This window comes from Tamandua tetradactyla, chromosome 8 (genome assembly GCF_023851605.1).
Source record: "Tamandua tetradactyla isolate mTamTet1 chromosome 8, mTamTet1.pri, whole genome shotgun sequence".
Classification (NCBI taxonomy): Eukaryota; Metazoa; Chordata; class Mammalia; order Pilosa; family Myrmecophagidae; genus Tamandua; species Tamandua tetradactyla.
In genome coordinates, this window is record NC_135334.1 from 7,854,199 (window position 1) to 7,873,500 (window position 19,302).

At 45.0% G+C, this 19,302-nt stretch overlaps 1 protein-coding gene across 5 annotated transcripts in view; it reads right to left on the reverse strand.

The window, feature by feature from the left end:
- The window catches only part of FLI1 (Fli-1 proto-oncogene, ETS transcription factor), a 120,571-nt gene that overhangs the window by 51,008 nt on the left and 50,261 nt on the right, over positions 1 to 19,302 (reverse strand). The window lies entirely within an intron of this gene.

Below are 19,302 nucleotides of genomic sequence, written 5' to 3' on the forward strand. Positions count from 1 at the left end.
AATCTTAATGATTCTGCCTGCCAAGGTGAAGGAGAAGTCATAAAGAATCTCAGCTATGTGGGGCAGGGGAAGTTAAGGGAAGAGGCCTCTAAGAGGCTATTGGGTGCATCCATTCCAACTAGCCCATCCTTTGACACCAGTTTGGCTTTTGGAGATCACAGACTGAGAAAGGAAGCCCTGTACTTCCCAGAGGTTTTCTACCAATCAGAGCCTGAGACAAAGATTCTCCCATGATTCGAAGTCACATTACAGCGCAGGATTCCAGGGCTCACCACAGTATATCAGCTACGCCAGATGAAGGTGTTCGTCATTATTCATTATGTGAAATAGATGGAAATGCTTATAATGGCGTCTGCCATGTAGTGACACTCAACAGATATTAGCTGCAATGGTGTTTAGTGTTCAAAGAGAGACTCTCTTAGGCTACCTTTACTTAAAAATATAAATGAAACAGCACCTCTTACAGTTGAAATTTTTCTATGTTCTGCATGTAATTTGCATCCCTGCCTTGAACGTCTCCACCAAATCAGACACCTTCCATCTGCCCGTAAAATTACATTCTGCCCCACCAGCCAACTGTTGACCTCTCTCAGGGGGCCATTCCCAACCCCAGAAGTGAAGACAGCCATACTTCCAAGAGTAAGGCTCTTCGGCAGCTCTTTCTGGCTGGGATCAGGATTGGAATAGTGAAACATACCAGGAAGTCTGTGTCTGCACCAGAAGGCTTTGGATAGTATACTTCGGTCCAGAGATGGCAGTTGCAAGTTAAGGTTCCCCCACGATGTTAAAAGGCTCACATCCCCCAACTTTGTGGATATCCCTTGATTGGACCCCAAATCTGCTGCTGCAGAGCTTCATTTCCCATTTGACACCCTTGTGTTACACTCAGAGACAAGCTGTGCTTCACCATTTGTCCTCTGGTTATATAACCACTCTCTCTTTGGGTTAGGAACCATCCGTGTCCCCATATCCCAAACTAGTTTGAATTGTCATCCATGCACAAAATATATAGTCTAAGTTGGAAAGCCTGGCATTGCAATCTTCCAGAGAACTGCAATGCCTTAGGTTCCACACTAGGGGCAGATTCTACAGTATCTCCAAGGATCTGTAAATGCCTTCTTGATGATAAAAGGTGAAGAACATTCACCACAGTTCAGCTACAAAAAGAGATTAAATTTAAGGTATCAAGTATTTTTTGCTGTGGAATGTGGCTTCCATTCTTGAGGTATCATATATGAATCTTGGAATTTTTAATAAAAGAATGTCTCCTGCCTCCCATCTCTACCTCATGTTAGCAGAGGTCAGAAGGTCTGGGAGGTAGGATTGGACGTATAAAGCTCTGGTGAAGGGAAAACTTTCCTACCATCATCATCGCCAAAGAATGTGGACCAGGGAGCAAGAGAAGGTAGGACTGTCCAGTCCAAAGGGACAAGCAGACGGCAAAACGAAAGAGCAAAGAGGTCACATCAGACAACAGGCAAGATGAACCAGGAGGGTCCAGAAGCAGAACTTGGAAAGATTTATTAAGGACATGAATGGTACAGAAACAATTTATGGGACAGAGCATAGGGTAGTAAAGTGTATAAAATTGTGTTGGACTTATTTTGGAATAGAAGTTTCCTTCAGGATATAATGGAAGTCTAAGTCAAGCAGCAAGCTTGGAGAAAGAGAGCACACTGATTTATTACAGAACACCTCAAGCTTCTCCTACTCATCCAGTCTGGGTTCCCGGGACAAGGTACATGGACTTCTCACTACATTTCCTTTCTGATTCTTTGCTCAGTGATTGTACAGTTACACACTCGTTCCAAAGACAGTCCACCTTGCATATTCCCTGGTCAGATCCAGATCCCTTGAAAGCTGTAAATATGGTTGTCAGCCAGCCACCATCCATGCTCAAATACCCCTGTTGAATTTTTAGCTTGCTAAACATCCACCAGAGGAAATCTCTTTTCATCCATTTGTTTCCTGAGAACACCTCTTTGCCCTAGCTGTCCGTCCTTACCTCTCACAACTTTCCCATTCCGAAACTTCCGTCCAATTCCATCCGCTCTCATTACTCTACTAAACAAGCTCTACTCATACACATTTTTGTCTTAGCTGTTAACAGTCTTTTTGCCATGAGTATCCTTTCTTTGCGTTTTTACCTCTGACATCAATCCAATCCTTCCCCTTTTGAAGGTAAATGAGATCTCCCTTATGCTGTGAAAACTTTTCTTGGAGGAATCACTGGAGGGTGATTTGGTGGAAGTGTCATGAACTGAGGGCTGTTGAGCAGGCCCACATTTCAATTACATGCTTGTAACTGTTGTTCTTTCATGTGTGTCTCTTTACTGCCCCTAACTGGAATAAGCACACTGTTGGTGTTCAAGAACTTTCCACAACTAAGTCTTTAGCTTAACACTAGCATGAAAATTCAAGAACTTGGACTGATGAAACGCCTTCTGTTTTAATGACCTTGCTTCTCTTGTGGCTTCCAGGGCTTGGAGAGCTCTGATTCTTCTAAGCAGGGGAGGACAAGTTATTCTTTAACAGACCTGTTGAGTCCAGGTTGCTTTAAACCATGTGTGCCAGTTTGAAACTGTTGTGTACCCCAGAAAAGCCATGTTCTTTACCCTGATTCAATATTGCTGAGTGCGGTCTTTTTTGATTGTTTCCGTAGAGATCTGATCCACCCAATTGTGGGTGGGACCTCTTGATTTAGGTGGTTTCCGTGGAGCTGTGTCTCCACCCATTCAAGGTGGGGTCGCTTACTGGAGTCCTTTAAGAGAGAACAAATTTGGAAAAAGCTCCACCCAGCCAGAGACCTCTGGAGATGAAGAAGGAAAACGAGCCTCGGAGAGTGTCATGAAACAAGAAGCTGGGAAAAGAAGCTAGCAGATATCCCCATGTACCTTCTCAGCTGAGAGAGGTGTTCTGAACGGCATCAGACTTTCTGGACCGAAGGTAACCCGTTAAGGGGGCCTTAATTTGGACATTTTCATGGCCTTAGAACTGTAAACTTGCAACTTAATAAATTCCCCTTTTAAAAGCCATTCCGTTTCTGGTATATTGCATTCCAGCAGCTTTAGCAAATGAAAACACCATGCTATAAAAAAGTCTGACTTCAAAGTGAGAAAGGATGGAGGCGTGGGCTCTCACCCACGTGGTGCTCAGCTCTGGGGCTTTCCCTCTCCCTAACAGTTGTCATGTTGAAAGGAAGCCCTGAGTTGGCTGAGTAATTGGGCTCCAGGGAGCACCTTTCTCTTGCTCTGCTGAATGGGTATAGGTTGGGCCCGCAGATCAGCAAGCTTTAGTCCCCCAGACACTGAGTCCTAGACCCAGAAGATTCTGAGCACACTGGAACTCTGCTCTCCCCCTTTGCTCTCCTCGCTCAGTTACAGTTGAAGCCTGCCTCACCTCCAGCCCAGATTGGGTAAGGTACCTTTAGTATATCACTTCTAATATACCTGGAGTTGTCATTACAAAAAGACAGATAAATAATGGTTTGTGAGAATTACCAGAGCACTTATGAAGTGAGAAACACTGTTTGCATGAGCCATTTAATTGAATCTTCTCAGCAATTCCATAAAGGATGTTCTCTTATTATCCTTCTTGTTTTAGATGAGAGAATGGGTATTCAGAGAAGTTAAATAACTGGATCAGGTCACACAGCAAAGGACTGGTAACCTGGGATTCAAATTGTGCAAGCTGCCTGGGCACTTGAATGTCACATTTTGTTGACTTACTTGTGAATGATCTGTTTTCCTAATTATACTGCAAGCTTTCTGAAGGCAGTTCATGTGGGTATCATAATTTAGAACACAATCTTTGGAGTCAGAAAGATTTGAGTTCCAATCTAGGGCCCAACAATTGCTTGTTAGGTATAGAGTACATTTTATTTACTATGAACTTCGTTTCCTCATCTGTAGAACAGGGATAAGAATAATACTTATCCTGGTAGATTTTTTTTTTTTTCACATGGGCAGGCACCGGGAATCAAACCAGGGTCCTCTGGCATGGCAGGCAAGCATTCTTACCTGCTGAGCCACCATAGCCCGCCCCTGGTAGATTTTTTTAAATAAACTTGGTTGAAGATAATTCTTTTTAATTTTGTTTTTAATTTTTAATTTTCCTGGACAAGTTGTGGGTTTATTGGACAGCCATGTAAAAAGTACAGGAATCCCATAACAAAAATACCTTATAACCAACAACTTGCATTGGTGTGGAACATTTGTTACAAATGATCACAGCACATTTTTATAACCATACTGTATTAACTATAGTCCACTATAGTCCATGGTTTGACTTAGGTTTCACTGTATATTGCAGTTCCATGGACTTTTAAAAATTTCATTCTGTTACCAATATATGGTAGAATTTTATAAAGATAAAATGAGATGGGGTGCACGGGTAGTTCAATGGCTGACCTTTCATGTGGGAGACCCGGGTTCGATTCCCGGACCATGCACCCCGCCCACCCCCGAAAAAAAGAGATGATATAAATAACTATCTAACTCAGTCCTTAGAATATAGTAAATGCTTAACTTTTTTTTTCCTAAATGAAGTCCAATGCTGAAAGATGGTCTGAGCATATGTTTGAAGATGGGGTGGAGTGCAGCTAAAGCCAAAAGAGAATCTCCTTCTTCTCTAGAGTTGGTTATTGAAAAGATCAGTTACCTAAAGTTCAAAGTTAGCAGGTTTGGTGATAAGAGTTAGATTCTGGAATGCAAACTCCAGCAGCTTCTGGAGAACAGAGACTGCTTCTTTGCTAATCTGTCTCCATTCTTCATTTTCAAAGCATCCACAATGTTCCACTGCAGCCTCAGTTTTCTCCATCTCTGCGGCTTCTGAATTCAGGCCTCTAGGTGGCATAGATAAGGCTCTGTTAAGTATCTATGCACCTATTGCCCAGCTAAATCAAAATAGTAAACGGCTATTATATTGCTATTCCTACACAACACATGCAGTAAACATCAGAAGACTGCCATGTGTATGTCCATGAATTCACTAATTTTAAGAACCCACTTGTTTTGGAATTTGTCTTTTTTTCTTTTTTAACTAGCAGATGTAGCTTTCATAATCTGTCCTCCTTCGACTAGGTCAAACTTTATTTTCCATGTGCACTTCAGTTGTGCGATGTGGGACAAGGCCAGAGCATTGCATTATGGTGTCACTATATTGATGATGAGTAAACTGCATTTCTGAACAGTTTAGCTGAAGCAGAGATGGATGGTCCTTCAGAGTAGCAAGGGAAGCTTGAAGAGAGTGCCTGGAGGAACTCCCCAATCTATTCAGGGTCCTTTCTGGCATTTCTGCCACTGCCATGTGTATGGGAAGGATACAGAAACAATTTGCAGACATAAATGGCATTGGGGGAGCGGGGAGGAGATTCCGCATGCCATCCCAGAGGTATCAGTGAGGCTGAATTTTTGTTCCCCCACAGGGAAGGGCCCAAGACCTGGAGGGGCCTGAGAAGCTCTCCTTTCATGTGGTGACTTCCCCTATCCTCTCTCCCTGCCCTGCCCTGAGTCTTGAAGGCCAGGTTTCTGTGGCTGATGAGCTTCCCGGAGGAGGGTAAATGGAATGTTCCCCACTGCTGATCCTGCTCAATGGGTCCACTTCACTGCTCACAGCCAACCCAGGCCTCTGGAAAGCTAATCTCTGGCAGATCCCTTACCCAGGTCACCACGGGGAGCACACTGGCTCTGGCTTTTTATTACATTCTTTGCATAATGACATGCATTCCCTTTTTTTTTGCCAGCCAGAGGGCTTACCAAATGCAGAGCAAGCAAAGCCCTCAGACATTCCCTCTGCTGCAGAGCCTGTCCAGCTTGGGGCATGGATCACCCCATAGTCACCTCTGAAGTGTCAGGAGGATAAGATTAGCTATGAGCCAGTTAGTTCAAGCCTTTTACTTCTCCCTCCACTCCAGTTGCCAGCCATTTGTCCATTTTCTGCTCATTTTTTCTGTCCCACAGGACAGATGGATAAAGGGGAAGAGAAGATAAATTTTATAAAACGTCGGATAAGGAACAAGGTGGAGCACATGAGGTAGCCAGCAATTACTAACTGAAAGCCTTCTTTGCATAGGGCATGGTATTGTGTTTGCAAAAATTGGCCAGATATATTTCCCTCTATATTTAGACAGTTCCCTCCGAGAGAGAGAGTCTCTTTCCTTCCCCTTGCACACAGATGGCACTTTACGACCACCTCAATAAGACGAATGTGACAGAAGTGGCCTTGCCTAACTCCCAAGGCTAGGTGATAAAAGGTATTATAACTGCACCTGGGTCCAGGTCTCTCTTGGGCCCCTTGCCCCTGGAGCCAGCCATCAAGCTGCAAGAAGCCCCAAGCTGAGAAACTACGTGGAGAGGAACTGAGGCCACCAGCCGACAGCCAGCATCCACCACCAGACATGTGAGTGGAGGAACCTTCAGATGAGGGTTCACAGAATTCAGGAGCATAATGCATGGTCAGTGCATGCCACTAAGGCTGGAGTAATTTCTTATGTAGCCACAGTACTTAGAATATCCATGACTTGAATCAGTGACAACAGAACCCATATTTAAAGGCTGTAAAAGATGATTCCCTGAACAGCCTCTTCACTGTGGTTATGGCCTTGACTGGTAGAAATTGGCATAACAAATGACCAGATGGGGAAACCAAGGCCAAAAGCATCCTTCTAGACTAATTCAGCATTAGAACTGGCTCCTGTGATACCTGGGGTAGAATTACCCCTGGGCAAAAACAAACACAACATAAGGACCATTTTCTCAAATTTGAAGAAACAAAAAGAACAAGTATTTTGGAATATGACCTTTCTAAGGAACTTTTACAATTATTACCTCATTTAACCAATTGCCCTGTAGGTTAGGATGCTCACGTCACCGAAAGGAAACTGAGGCTTACAGGGGTTTCAGTACTTGCCCCACTTGCCTTAACTAGTGAGTCTTCATGCCGGGGATGCAATGCAAAGCCAACTTTCTTCCCCCAAACTCTTTTGAGTTTACCAACTCCAGTCCTTGACTGAGCCATGCAACCCAATCTGCCATGGAGCCTGGGTGCACCTGGCTGAGTTCCAAAGCCATCTTATTGAACATAACCCTCTCCTCCACCACTTAAATCTTCATTTACTAGGGAGGGGGCTTCTGCAGGGGACGACCCAGAAAAAGGCAGCCAGCTGAGCTCCTAGAAGTTGGAGTCAGAATCCCTCGCAGATGAAAGTACTTTATTTAATGGGGTTTAATAAATTAAGGGAATGAGCCTAAATGAGTTCAGAGAGGAGGGTCTCTGAGTTCCATAAAGGCATGCCATGTAACAGAATCCAGTGCTGTAGCCCTCTATTAATCACGGGTCTCCCATTAGATGGTTCCCCAGGTCTCCCGTGGGTATTTACCTTGCCTGTTGACTTTGAGTTTTCACAGTCACTTTTTTTTGACCATAACCACATTTAAAGGGCATCTCTAAAGATCAAAGTTAAATTCTCCTCCCACAGAGAATGATTTTACTGCTGAAAAGAAAAAAAGTGCTGAATATGGAAACTACCAGGAAGGGGGATAGAAGTTGAACCAGCACACCAAGAAGAGGATGTTTTACCGTCTTGGTTTTACTTTCTGTTTCTTTACAATGAATCTGAGTGTGCTCCAAGCTGCTCTTTATCCATGACAATGGAAGTAGCAAAAGAGACAGCTAAGATCTGCAGTGTAAGATTCTCCTATCTGACAATCCAGGGGCCACAGTGTCTTAGATAATGTGATTGGGGAGGGAGGGTCACCTGCAATAGGGAGCCAGAGTCAGGGTAGAATGAGGCTGGCTGTAGCTGAGAAAGAGATGCTCTCCTCTTTCAAATGCAGCCTCTGTTCTCCTGCTACTTCTGCTGGATTGGAAAAGTGCAAGGGGCTTACAATAAAACAAGAACCGTCAACCAAGACAAAAGCCCAGATGGCATGGGGAGAAAAGGCAGGAGGAGGTGGGGTGGGGAGCAGTCCTGGGAGGGCCTCTTGATATGTCTGCAGAAGTGACTTCCCATCTATGTTGCCTGCCATCTCTTGGGTGGGGACTGAATCCCGCCTGCTTTCACTGAGGTGGCTGTATCAGTCACTCGAAATACTTTGACACAGCTGGCTGGAGTGCTATTGTTCGAGCCCCCTCCTTTCCCTCCTGTGCCCTGGGGTCAACTACAGGGTTAGTGCCTGGTAGGGTAGGTCCTCCAGGCCCTTTTCTAAGGCAAGGGAAGGGTTTTGTTCCTCGTGACCTTGCTGTACCATCTGTTACATGTTTGGACATTTTCCTTGACCTGGAGAATGGTTTTTGACCAATGGGGTCAAAAAATGAAGGGTAAAGAAAGCAAATCATTTTGCTGCTCTCTTCACTCCATAAGATGCGGCTTTGAAAAATCTCCCAAAAATAAAGGCACAGGTGACCAGCTGGTCAAGACAGGGCTGGATTTGCTATGGGACTTTCGGCGAGTCAGCTAACTTTTTGGCTTCTGGAAAAACTTAAGTGTCTTCTACCAAAGGTTTTATGCTCTTTGACTATGATAAATGTCCAAAATGTCCTGACCACAAGTATCCTGCAAGTCTGGGCAGTCACTGGCTAGAATTGTGGTAGTAGCGGATTTAGTAGGAAACCTGCTGCATCCTCAAGAATTATGGAACAAAACTCCGGCAGGACAAAGCTTTGTTAGAGACGATGAACTGCACATTCACACTCCTTTGCTAAAAAACCTAACAATAGAATTACGGGGAAAATCCTCCTTCTGTTTTATCCTTTCTGAAAGCATGAGGATACTTCCTTTTCCTTAAGCCTACTCTGCAATATCTCTTTTCTAAGCACTGTAAAAGGTAGATTTGCTAGGCATTTTCCAGGAGTAATTTTTCAGTGGTAATAAAGAAACCTAACAATAAATTGTAAAATAAATTTGATCCTCAAAACTAAAATAAAACAAAATGTCTTAACCACAGAGACCCGAAAAGTTGGCAATGTGCCCTTCGTGGGAGAGTGACTGCAATGTTTCTTCACAGAGTCTGCATTTTACCCCATTGCACAAAGAATGGAAGCCCCCACAAACCAGGAGAAAGTTTCTCAGTTTTCCTATTACTTGATGTGCTGGTTTGAAAGGACTTGGGTACCCTAGAAAAGCCATGTTTTAATCCTAATCAATCTTGTGGGAGCAATGGTTTCGTCTAATCCCTATTCAGCACTACAGGTTGGAACCTTGATTAGGTTATGTCCACGGCGATGTGACTTAATCAACTGTGGGCATTAAACTTGATTAGATGGGAACATGTCTCCACCCATTCTGTGTGGGTTTTGATTAGTTTGCTGGAATCCTATAAAAGAGGAGACATTTTGGGGAGAGTTCCTTTTTGAGAATGAGGCGAGAGCTGCAGAACCATGACAGCAGGATGAGAGAACCACAGAGTCCACCTTTGGAGATGAAGAAGGAAAATGCCTCTCAGGGAGCTTCATGAAGCAAGAGGCCTGGAGTGAAAGCCAGCAGGCGCCACCATGCTCGCCATGTGCCCTGCCAGCTGAGAGAGAAATGCTGAATGTCACTAGCCTTCTTGAACCAAGTTATCTTTCCCTGGATGCCTTAGGTTGAACATTTCTATAGACTTGTTTCAATTTGGACAATTTCACAGCCTTAGAACTGCAAACTAGCAACTTATTAAATGCCCCTTTTAAAAGCCGTTGTGTTTCTGGTATATTGCATTCCAGCAGCTAGCAAGCTAGAACACTTGAGAATGCAGGGATCTGAGAATTTCCCCCAAAGCCTGGTCTTTGTGGGGCCAACCCAGCAGGTAGGACAAGAGGACCTTGACCCGAGTCGGCAATCTCAAGAAAGGATTCTCAGGAGGGAAGGGAAGGGACAGTGCCTGAGGAGGTCCAGATCTGAAAGGATGGGCTCCTGTAGGAATATCTGCCCACCAGTGGTAGAGGTGGCACTTTTTGCAAATTTTAATTGAGGTGTTGGAAACAGGAGCACATGTAGGTGGTATGGGTCCTTGGGTGCTGCTGTGATTCTTGGGGTCATGGGAACTGTCTCATTCTTTTTCCCAAAGGTCAGCTGTACTGTTGTATTTCCCCTGAAGAGAAGGACCATGTCCATCTTATTCATTGTTCACTTTTCCCATGTATCCCACAGTCCCAGGCACCGAAGAGGTGTGCAATACATTTTCTTAATGTATGAAAACCTCACCACATGAGGGGAACACAGATATCCCAGCCCCCCAACCCCACCCCAGCACCTCCACCTCCAGCCAGACTTCCAGTTCTGTCTCTGAGCTTTGAGCAATTTTGTTGACCCCCGGAGTTGTCCATTTTTATTTTTTCAGCCAGCCACAACCAATGACCATTTCTTGTCCAAATGTAAACACTGGCCGCTCTCCCCAAACGACCCCTTGAGGTCCTGTTTCTAGAAGCTGTGATCTTATCTGACAATTTCCTCATCTGACAGTTTCCATGGCAACCGTTGCCCACATCATCACAGGATGTCCGCCAGGAAACGTGCACCCAGAGGGGCCCTCTGATCTACTCGTTCCAGCAATATTCCAGGAGCATGTGGCAGGAGGATGAGGGCAACGCCAGGCTGAGACAGGTGTCCGGCCTCACACCCACGGGTGGGGAAATGCCTTGGAACTGGCACCAGCCAAGCTGAACGTCATTGTAACCCAAAGGACAGATGCGGTATATACTGAGAGACTCCCTTTTATTTGCTTTCCTCATGGGGCTTCAGGAAAATGGGGGCCCCAAATCCATTTCCTGGGTCTTAGTGGCCGTTCCTTTCCATGACGGAGGGACATTTCCTAAGAAACCTCATGCAGCTCTAACTCCCGTCTCCAGGCTGCTGGATTTCTGACCTCTACATCTGGATGAACCATTCTAGCCAAGGTGTTTAGTTTGTTTGCAGCCGTTTGACGTATGGTTACCATATTGTGCAGCGGCACGAGGCACAGACTTTGAGAATGGGAGTTGTGGGAGGAGGTGGCACATATGGAAATCCATTTTCTGGGTTGACTCAGGAGCCCTGTGCCCTGTTTCTGTCTAACTCTTGTCCTATATTTGATTCATTCCACTCCTTTCATTTTTCATCCTCTTCATTTTTCATCCTCTCTTCATTTTTCCCTTCTTTCTCCTTCACTAACTCCTGCCTCCTGCTTCTGTTCCTTCTCTCTCTCTAGCTCCTTCTTCTTCATTTCAATATCCTATTTTTAATAGCTTTTCTGTATGTTATATAATACCTCCCAACCCTTTCTCACCAGCACTTCTAGCCTTTAGAAACATATTTAACATACATTTTTTATTGCTCTAGGAGTATCCATGCAAAACTCAGGTTTCCTTCTACTTTGTTCATTCCAGCTGTCCCCACTTAGAATGGCCCCATCTCTTCCCTCTGCCTAATCAAACCTCATTTATCCTTCAAACCTTAATGAGCAACTATTATGGATCAGGCATTCAGCTAGGTACAAGAGAGGCCAAGATGAGTGAGACACAAGCGGCATCACATATCTGCCCTCAAGGAGCTCAGGTCCAGAGAGGAAAGAGACATAGAATCAGACACGGATGTAAGGGTGGGATGTGAAGGTGGTGAGCGAGGGGCTTAGGAACTGCCTCCTAGAGGAAGAGGCAGCTCCTAAGATAGATGTAAAAGGACCTCCACAGAATGTCTCCCATTCTTCCTGTAGGTACTTTCCCAGATGACCGCAGTCCACCCCAGGATTCCTCCTTCAGTTGAATGTCTGTGGTACTTAGCATCTCTACCACTGATTCGGCATGTTATCCTATACTGTCTCGTCACCTTGCCTTTTATTTTTAGTGGATACTTGCCTTATTTTGCAGCTTATCAGAGGTTTATTATCTGTCTCTCTAACTAGATTTGTTGGAGACAATGCATTCCCATTGTGCTTTTCCCACTTAGGAGAGGAAAACCTCAGTTCCTTCATCCATCAAATGGGCGTAAGGGCCCTACCCATTGCAGACAGTTATGTAAGGGATAAGTGAGTCAACACATGAAAAAGGACTCAAAGCACTGTCATCTTTGAAAGTGTAGTCCATGAAGCCAGACTCTTAGGATTTGAGTCCAGATCTAGTGCTTGTTAGTTCTGTGATCTTGGGCAAGTTCTTTAATCTCTCTGTGTCTCAGTTTACTTTTTGGTAAGGCTGGAATAATGTTACTATTCTAACTCATGCTTGTCAGATAGTAAGCACCCCTAAATACTTAATCTTGATATTATTAGCCACAAGTTCTAGCATAAGAAAAGCACTCTTTTCCCCTCTGGGCTGTACTGCTTTATCAATGACATAAAAGGATTAAAGTACATGACCTTCAAGATCCCTTCCAGTGCATGAGTCCTAAAATCTGTTACTTGAGTGATCCTACAGCCCAATTTGCCCAGAACAGTCACAATTTTATACCTGGTGTTCCTGAAAACTCTTAACAGTGCTCCCTTTCACTCTCAAAATTTTCAGTTTGACTGACACAGTAGATGACCTCCCAGTCTATGAATAAGCTCTGATATCTCAGGCTATCTTAGGTTCAGGGGCCCAGTGATTGCCATCCTTGCCCTCCCTTCCAGGGAGAAGGTGAGGGGAACCGAGGACAGCCTGTTCCATACACAAGAGACGAAGCATCCGCTCATCTTGGAGCTCAGACTCTGTCTCCAGAATGCAGCTGGTCTCTTAGTTGGCAACCACCCTCGAAGTGGTCACCCACTGGGTTGGCCTTCATCCTCGTTTGGCATGAGTGCTAAACCTAGGATGTCTGGCACCAAGGCCTCCTGTCTCTCGGATCCATCTATAGGAAAGGCAGATATTTTGTGAACACGTCTTGCTATAGCCTTCCAATGAAAACATCTCAGTGGGATTACATGGAGATATTTTCTTTGTCAACCTCAGTAAAGCTGTTGGAACAGAACAACCAACTGAAATCTACTGACAGTTCCTAGGGTCTTGAGACTGATTTAGTTACTCTATAAAGAGCACTTAGTGTTCTACTCTTGAACGCTTCTGGGAGGTATTGGCTTTGCCCAGTAGGAGCCGTGCCTGTCTGTCTCAAGGACATGTGTCATAGTGTCACTGAGGCTTAATCCTTGACATTCCAAAAACTTAAAAGAAATGGGAAACCAACATTCCCAGGTGGGGCTTCCCTGAGGGGATGCCCAAAACCTCATCAAAAAGCCTTCTGAGCTCCCTTTGCCTGCTCAGTTCCATTAACTTCAGCAACCAGTGTCACAGGCTGTCAAGTTCTCACACTGCTATTCAGAAGACTCAAGTTTTCTGCATGGTTGGGATCTCCACTGGTCATTTAGAGGCAGGTGATTTTCATGAGAAGGCCTTGAGAGAGCCAATGTGGTTATCCTCCCCCAACCTGCCCTTCTTGAGGGGGCAAAATGTCCATAGAGGAATCTTCTGGCCCCCTTGTTTCTTCTAATTCTGAATTATGAAAGGTTTTGAGACTAACATCAGCCTTAGAAAGTGCTGAGGTTTCTGGAACAGAACAATAAAAGCATATAGTTCATGTTCAGTCTTAGGGTCAAAAGAGAATTAAAAAACAAAAAAGTTTACCTAAACCAACTACTTTCCTATGTAGAAAGAAGTTAAAGTTTTTAATTCAGTCTGCTAGACCAGCACTGTCCAATGGAACTCTCCATGATGATGGAAATGTTCTATATTCCACGCCGTGCAATAGTGAAGCCACTAGCCCATGTGGCTATTGAGCATTTGATGTGGCTAGTGGGACAGGGGAACTGAATTTTTAACTTAATTTAATTTGAATTCATTGACATTTAAATAGCTACATGTGACAAATGGCTACTACACTGGATAGCAGGAGCTCAAGACACTTGGTTTTGGTGGCCAGACTATGTGCTAGCCAAGACATGCAAAGGTCACTTTTAAAATTTTTAAAATATACCTTGTCTCATTATGGGGCCATACAATCTATTCTGCCAGGAAAAAAGCATTCATTCATTGATATATCCATCCACTTAACAAAAATACATTGTGCGGGGTGGGCCACGGCGGCTCGGTAGGCAGAGTTCTCACCTGCCATGACGGAGACCTGGGTTCGATTTCCAGTGCCTGCCCATGTAAGTTAAAAAAAAAATGCATTGTATGCCTGCTGTATGATAGGCTCTGCAATAAAAGTCTGGTATATATCAATGTAGAAAGGATATCACAAAGCTGATGGTATTTGTGGATTACTATGAAATCAGGAGAACTGTAGACACTTCTTCTCTCTGATCTGGCTAATATTTGACAAGTAAGCTGATTATTATGTGAGTACCAACGCTCATCCCAGACAAGAAATTAGCTGGCCCAAATCTGCTATGTAAACACAGTCTACCTTCACAGGTAGGGAGGGTGATGGTGAGAAAGGAGGAGGAGAAAAGATGTGAATTATAATAGGCTGGGAATTAAAGGATGTTATAGGGATTAAGTTAAATAAGAACAAGGTCCTCAAAAGAACTTTGGAAAGCATAAAGCATTTAGATATTGACGCAATGCATTGTCGATGCTACTGTGAGTCCATCAAATGATCTGAGGGCAATGACTTCCCCGCCCACCCCAAGGCCATCTCAGAGCAACAAAGCAGAGGACATGAAGTAAGGAAATGGCACAATTCCTGCTCATTGGGGGTGGGGAGGGTGGGGCAGATTTTGGAGGAGTGGACAGCAAGGACGTACTGGCATCATTGCTGAAACTTCACTGACTGGATCGATATACTATGAGGGATTCTTCCGGTCAAAAGTAGCAGCTAAGCCTTCAGGTGCACATGTCGTCCAATCTTCCAAAGGGCAAAAGAACTGAGAGAGGGCGGGCCACAGTGGCTCAGCAGGCACAGTACCTGCCTACCATGCCAGAGACCCAGGTTCTGTCCTCAGTGCCCGCCCATGCAAAAAATAAATAAATAAATAAATAATAAATAAAAGAACAGGGTGGAAAGAGGGGCACAGACTCCCCACCCTTTGTAAAGGTTACCCAGCTGCCTCATGAAGGGTTCTCAAGCAACACATAAATGTCACGTTGATCTTGGGCAATCTGGAGAAGCAGGGGTCAGATACTGCTGCAAGAGCCCCCTACATCCTGACTGGCTAGAATATGGTCCCTGGTGACTACTGACCAAGAGCCCCAGAGTCTGGGTGGGTGGAGTGGGGGCTACTATGAGTGATTGTATTTCAAACCCAAGCTCAGGGACCATGGACTCTTGGTCCCTTGACCCATCACCCAGGCTTTGTAAACGTTCAGCCCTTGGGAGAGCAGCATCCTCGGCTTGGTGTCTTTTCCCTTGTTGCCTTTGGGTTAACAGCAATATTTGCATGAAAACAGGATCTTTGCTGCTGCACATTCTCTCCCTTGTCTCAGTTCACCCAGTCCCAGCCCCTCCCATGCTGTCAGGGCCCAAATGTCACCTAAGCAATCACCCACCGCCATCCGCAACTCCAAGGAGTGGCCTTCCACCCAGCAGGACCCTTCTGTCTCCTCATTCCCCTGAAGTGAGGACTGTATAACACTAATGACTCCAGGTCCCCCAAAAACTGTGAGCACTGGATTGCCTGATCTAATTGAGAAAGATTTGACGTACAACCTTCACCGCCTTAGCCCAAAGGGGCTACTGAACTGTAGTTTTAGAGGGGTTTCCCCCTTCCTCCCAGCAGATGCTTCCCGCCCCCCAACAACTGTTTTTAATTTAGGCTAAAGGTGAAATATTTGCATTCTCGTAGCACACAGAAAACTAACTGGGGCGAGTAAGGGAAGAGGATAGGAAAGCTGAAAGTTTATTGGTGCAGTGACCACGCCAGCCAAGGATAAGTGAGGTTGACCATGCATATGGGGACTTGTTCTTTGCCAGCCCTAACCTTGCTCAAGAATTCCTTGGATTGCATTTCCTGACTCCCAGTGGGCCTTTGTTATGTAAGCTCCCAGGGGAGATGCTCCTAGGCAGAATGGGGTCTTTGGGCACCATTATTTGTTGGGAAAGCAGATTCACTTCCTCAGGCCTAGATGGGAAACTTCTGGAGCCCACCTTTTGGTTTAGAGATAAACTTGTCATTCTTGCTCTGTAGAAACATGCATGCACATCCCCCAATATCTATTTTAGTATAAAGCTTCTTTTCCAAGCCCCACATTGGGTCTGTAGGTTTCTTGGGAGATTGCTCTCTGTACTTGTGGGACACAGACATGGGGTCGCATTCGGTGATCAGGATGCATCTATCCCTTCCTAATACGAGGATGACTGAATAAGGCCCCCGTGTCCCCTCACACAAGGGGTAGGAGGCCCAGGCAGCAGGCTCTGGCCAGCCTGGTGAGACTCAGACGTGGCCCTTTGCTCCTGCAGCAAGAGGAAAATCCTGTCAAAATGGCTTAACGATCTTCTAATATTTCCATGCAATTAAGGCCACATCTGTCTCCCAGGCCCCCGCACTCCTTTGCTAGCACACAGACATGAACCAAACAGTCTGTCTTGTCGATCTGGAAGGTAACAAAGACCTCCATTCATAACTGTAGGCACTTTCACCGGGTTGTTTTTTTTTTTTTTCAAAGTAAAATAGAGTTTTCACTTTGAGAATAACCTGTGTGGCAAGCAAGAGAAGGATTTTTCCCCCCTAATAAATCAAATTCAACAGCCTAATAAAATGCTGGCTCCCCAGCTCCCCCACCTCTTAGCCTCTCGGCTGTCCCCTCTCCTCCTGCCAACTCCTCCAGACCAACAATCTCTGAATAGAGGGTAGAAGGCGTGCCCAGAGGAGGTGGGGAAGGTGGGCTGGGAGCAGATGAAGGGAATTAAACGCCTTTTGAAAGTGAGAGCAGCTTGTTTGGCAGATTAAGGACAGGGGTGGGGGGATGGGCAGGGAGCCAGTCTACTACCCTCCCCTCCTGCTTTTACCTACTTTTCTGCCTTTCTGGGAGTGTTTCAAAAATACTCCTTCTCTTCTGCTCCCCCAACCTCCACCACCCAACCCCAAACAGGAGCCTCATGCTTCCTTCTTTTTGCCCTGGGAAGAGCAAAAGAAATGAGTCTCTAAGGATGGAGCCACACCTGCAGCTGAAGCGTGCAGGAGTAACTAGCTGTCAGAACAAGGCTCAGAGATCTTCCCTGTCTTTGAAGCCTCCCGAGAGGGAGTTAGCAGAAGATAAGTGCTGATAAACATCGAGTAACACTTATCTGCAGCAAACATAATCTTTTGAGGTTCTTTCTGTACTTGCAGGCCATAGAGACATGAATCAGAAAACAGAAGGGAAAAATGCCAAACCAAGCAGTATTGGCTGCTGCTTGTTCTTCTTTTTTGTTTTGTTTTGTTTTGGGCTACACACCATAAAGCCTAACATAAATACTGTAGCACAGGGGACTCTGGAGCAGAAATGCAGCCCTGGGTCTTTGCTTCTTTGTTCAACCTTTTCTGTTCTGACATCAGTGGAGGAAATAAGAGTGTGAGCCAAACAGTAATAGCAATTACAAGTGGTATGTCACACTTGCTTTCCCAATGTGCTTTTACAAGGCATCGTGTTATTTGATCCTTGTAACACCCCTCTAAATTAGGAACGGTGATAAATTAGTATTTATCACCTCAGTAAGGAAACTGAGGCAGAGCTAGGTCATGTGATTAGTCCAGAGTCACTCCACTTGAAGTGGAAGTGCCAGGAGTAAAAGTCAGATTTTTCTGGCTGGAGAGCCGGGTTCTGTTCGCTCTGTCACATGCAGCTAGTAGATACCCAGAAATGGAAATGGCCTTGAACCTGGGTGTTCCCAGGAAGAAACATTTGGGAATCTTGGGTGGCAGTTTATGAAATGGTGTGGAGGTAAGGCTCTAGACCTCGTTATCACTTGAGTAATGCAGGAAAAGAAGGCTGGGGCTGTCCTAGGATTCAATGCATTGGGTGTGCTTTACTTCTTAGCAGGAGATACGAGCAAGAACCAGATGTAGAAAATGTAGCACAGAGTAGAAAGTGCTCTGGACCAAGGAGTCCAGAATTCTGGGCTCTGTTCCACTTTGACTAGCTATGGGGGTCTTAAGCAACAATTACTTCTCTGAGTTTCACCTTTCTCTTTCATAAAATGAGGGAGCAAGACAGGGCAGCACCTAAGGCAGAAGCGTGCTGGAAGACAAGGGGAGCATGGGGGGTATCTGCTCCCCATAAGCACATACCCCAAAAACTACACAACCACAAGGACAATGCACCTCCATCTGCACTTGAATGGGGAGTGAGCCTTCCACAAAAAAACCTCATAAGGAACATGGCAGTCAAAACATGAAACTCAGCCTGAAAGAAAGTTTCCTGAGAGAGCGTGATTTATCGTTGAGTGATCTATCTCAGGAACTTTAATAAAACCTTGATCTAACAATGGCTACTTCTAGGCTGGGAAATGATGTCGTGGGTTATGGTGAGGCGATGGAGGCTTGTGCTTTATTTGAATCTTTTACAAGAATGTATTCACGTGTTACTGGTTGTTTCAAAGACATTTTTAAAGATGGGGCAGAAAAGGAAAGAAAATAACCTATTGGTCTTGGATGGTCTCATGGTTTGCAGACAGGGGGCTGGGCTAAATTCTTGCTGAAGGGCTCACTGAAGTTTCAGAACTTCTGATATGACAGAGAAGCACCATTGTGCAGAGAGCTGGTACCCGGGTGTGGTGGAATCTACCTAGACAGATGGAGAACATGTCACATTCGTTTCTGTAGTACAAGTCTCATTCATGCATGTCTTGCCTTGGTGTAGTGCTTTGTGCTTCGTATTTTGTTTTTTCAGCTACCAGTTAATGCAGTCCTGACAGTAATGCCATGAGGTGGGGCAGAAAGAATACCCCTATTTTAGAGATGGAGGGCACGGTGGAGTGGTGTCAGGACCTGGGCCTCCTCTCCCTCTTTCTCTTCTATATCAGACCTTTTTGGGTGCTCTCTGAGGACAGACACCATCACCACCACAAGGCCAGCAAGATTCTACAAACTCAGTTTGAAAGAGTCTTCAGAAGTACCTGTCTAGTTAAGAGTCAAATCTACTGCAGAAATAGGCCTCTTGAGCATGAAAATATACCCCAAACTTCTTAAATACACTTACAGTCCTTCTGAAATTTTGACTGAGGTTTGGGAAAGGAGGGTGGATATTCTCTCTGGGTTGATAGAGTATGCTTCCCTTGGAACGGGGATTGGGGATCGTACAGGGTGCCGAGTCAGGCTGTATCCCCATTGACAAAGGACCTTTGTCTAGAGTGTACACACCTGCGCACACACAGATACCCACAAATTACAACGCATTTTGAAAACTACTAAAAATCTCACTATAAATATTTAACATATGCAAATGGCAGAAAGTATGCGC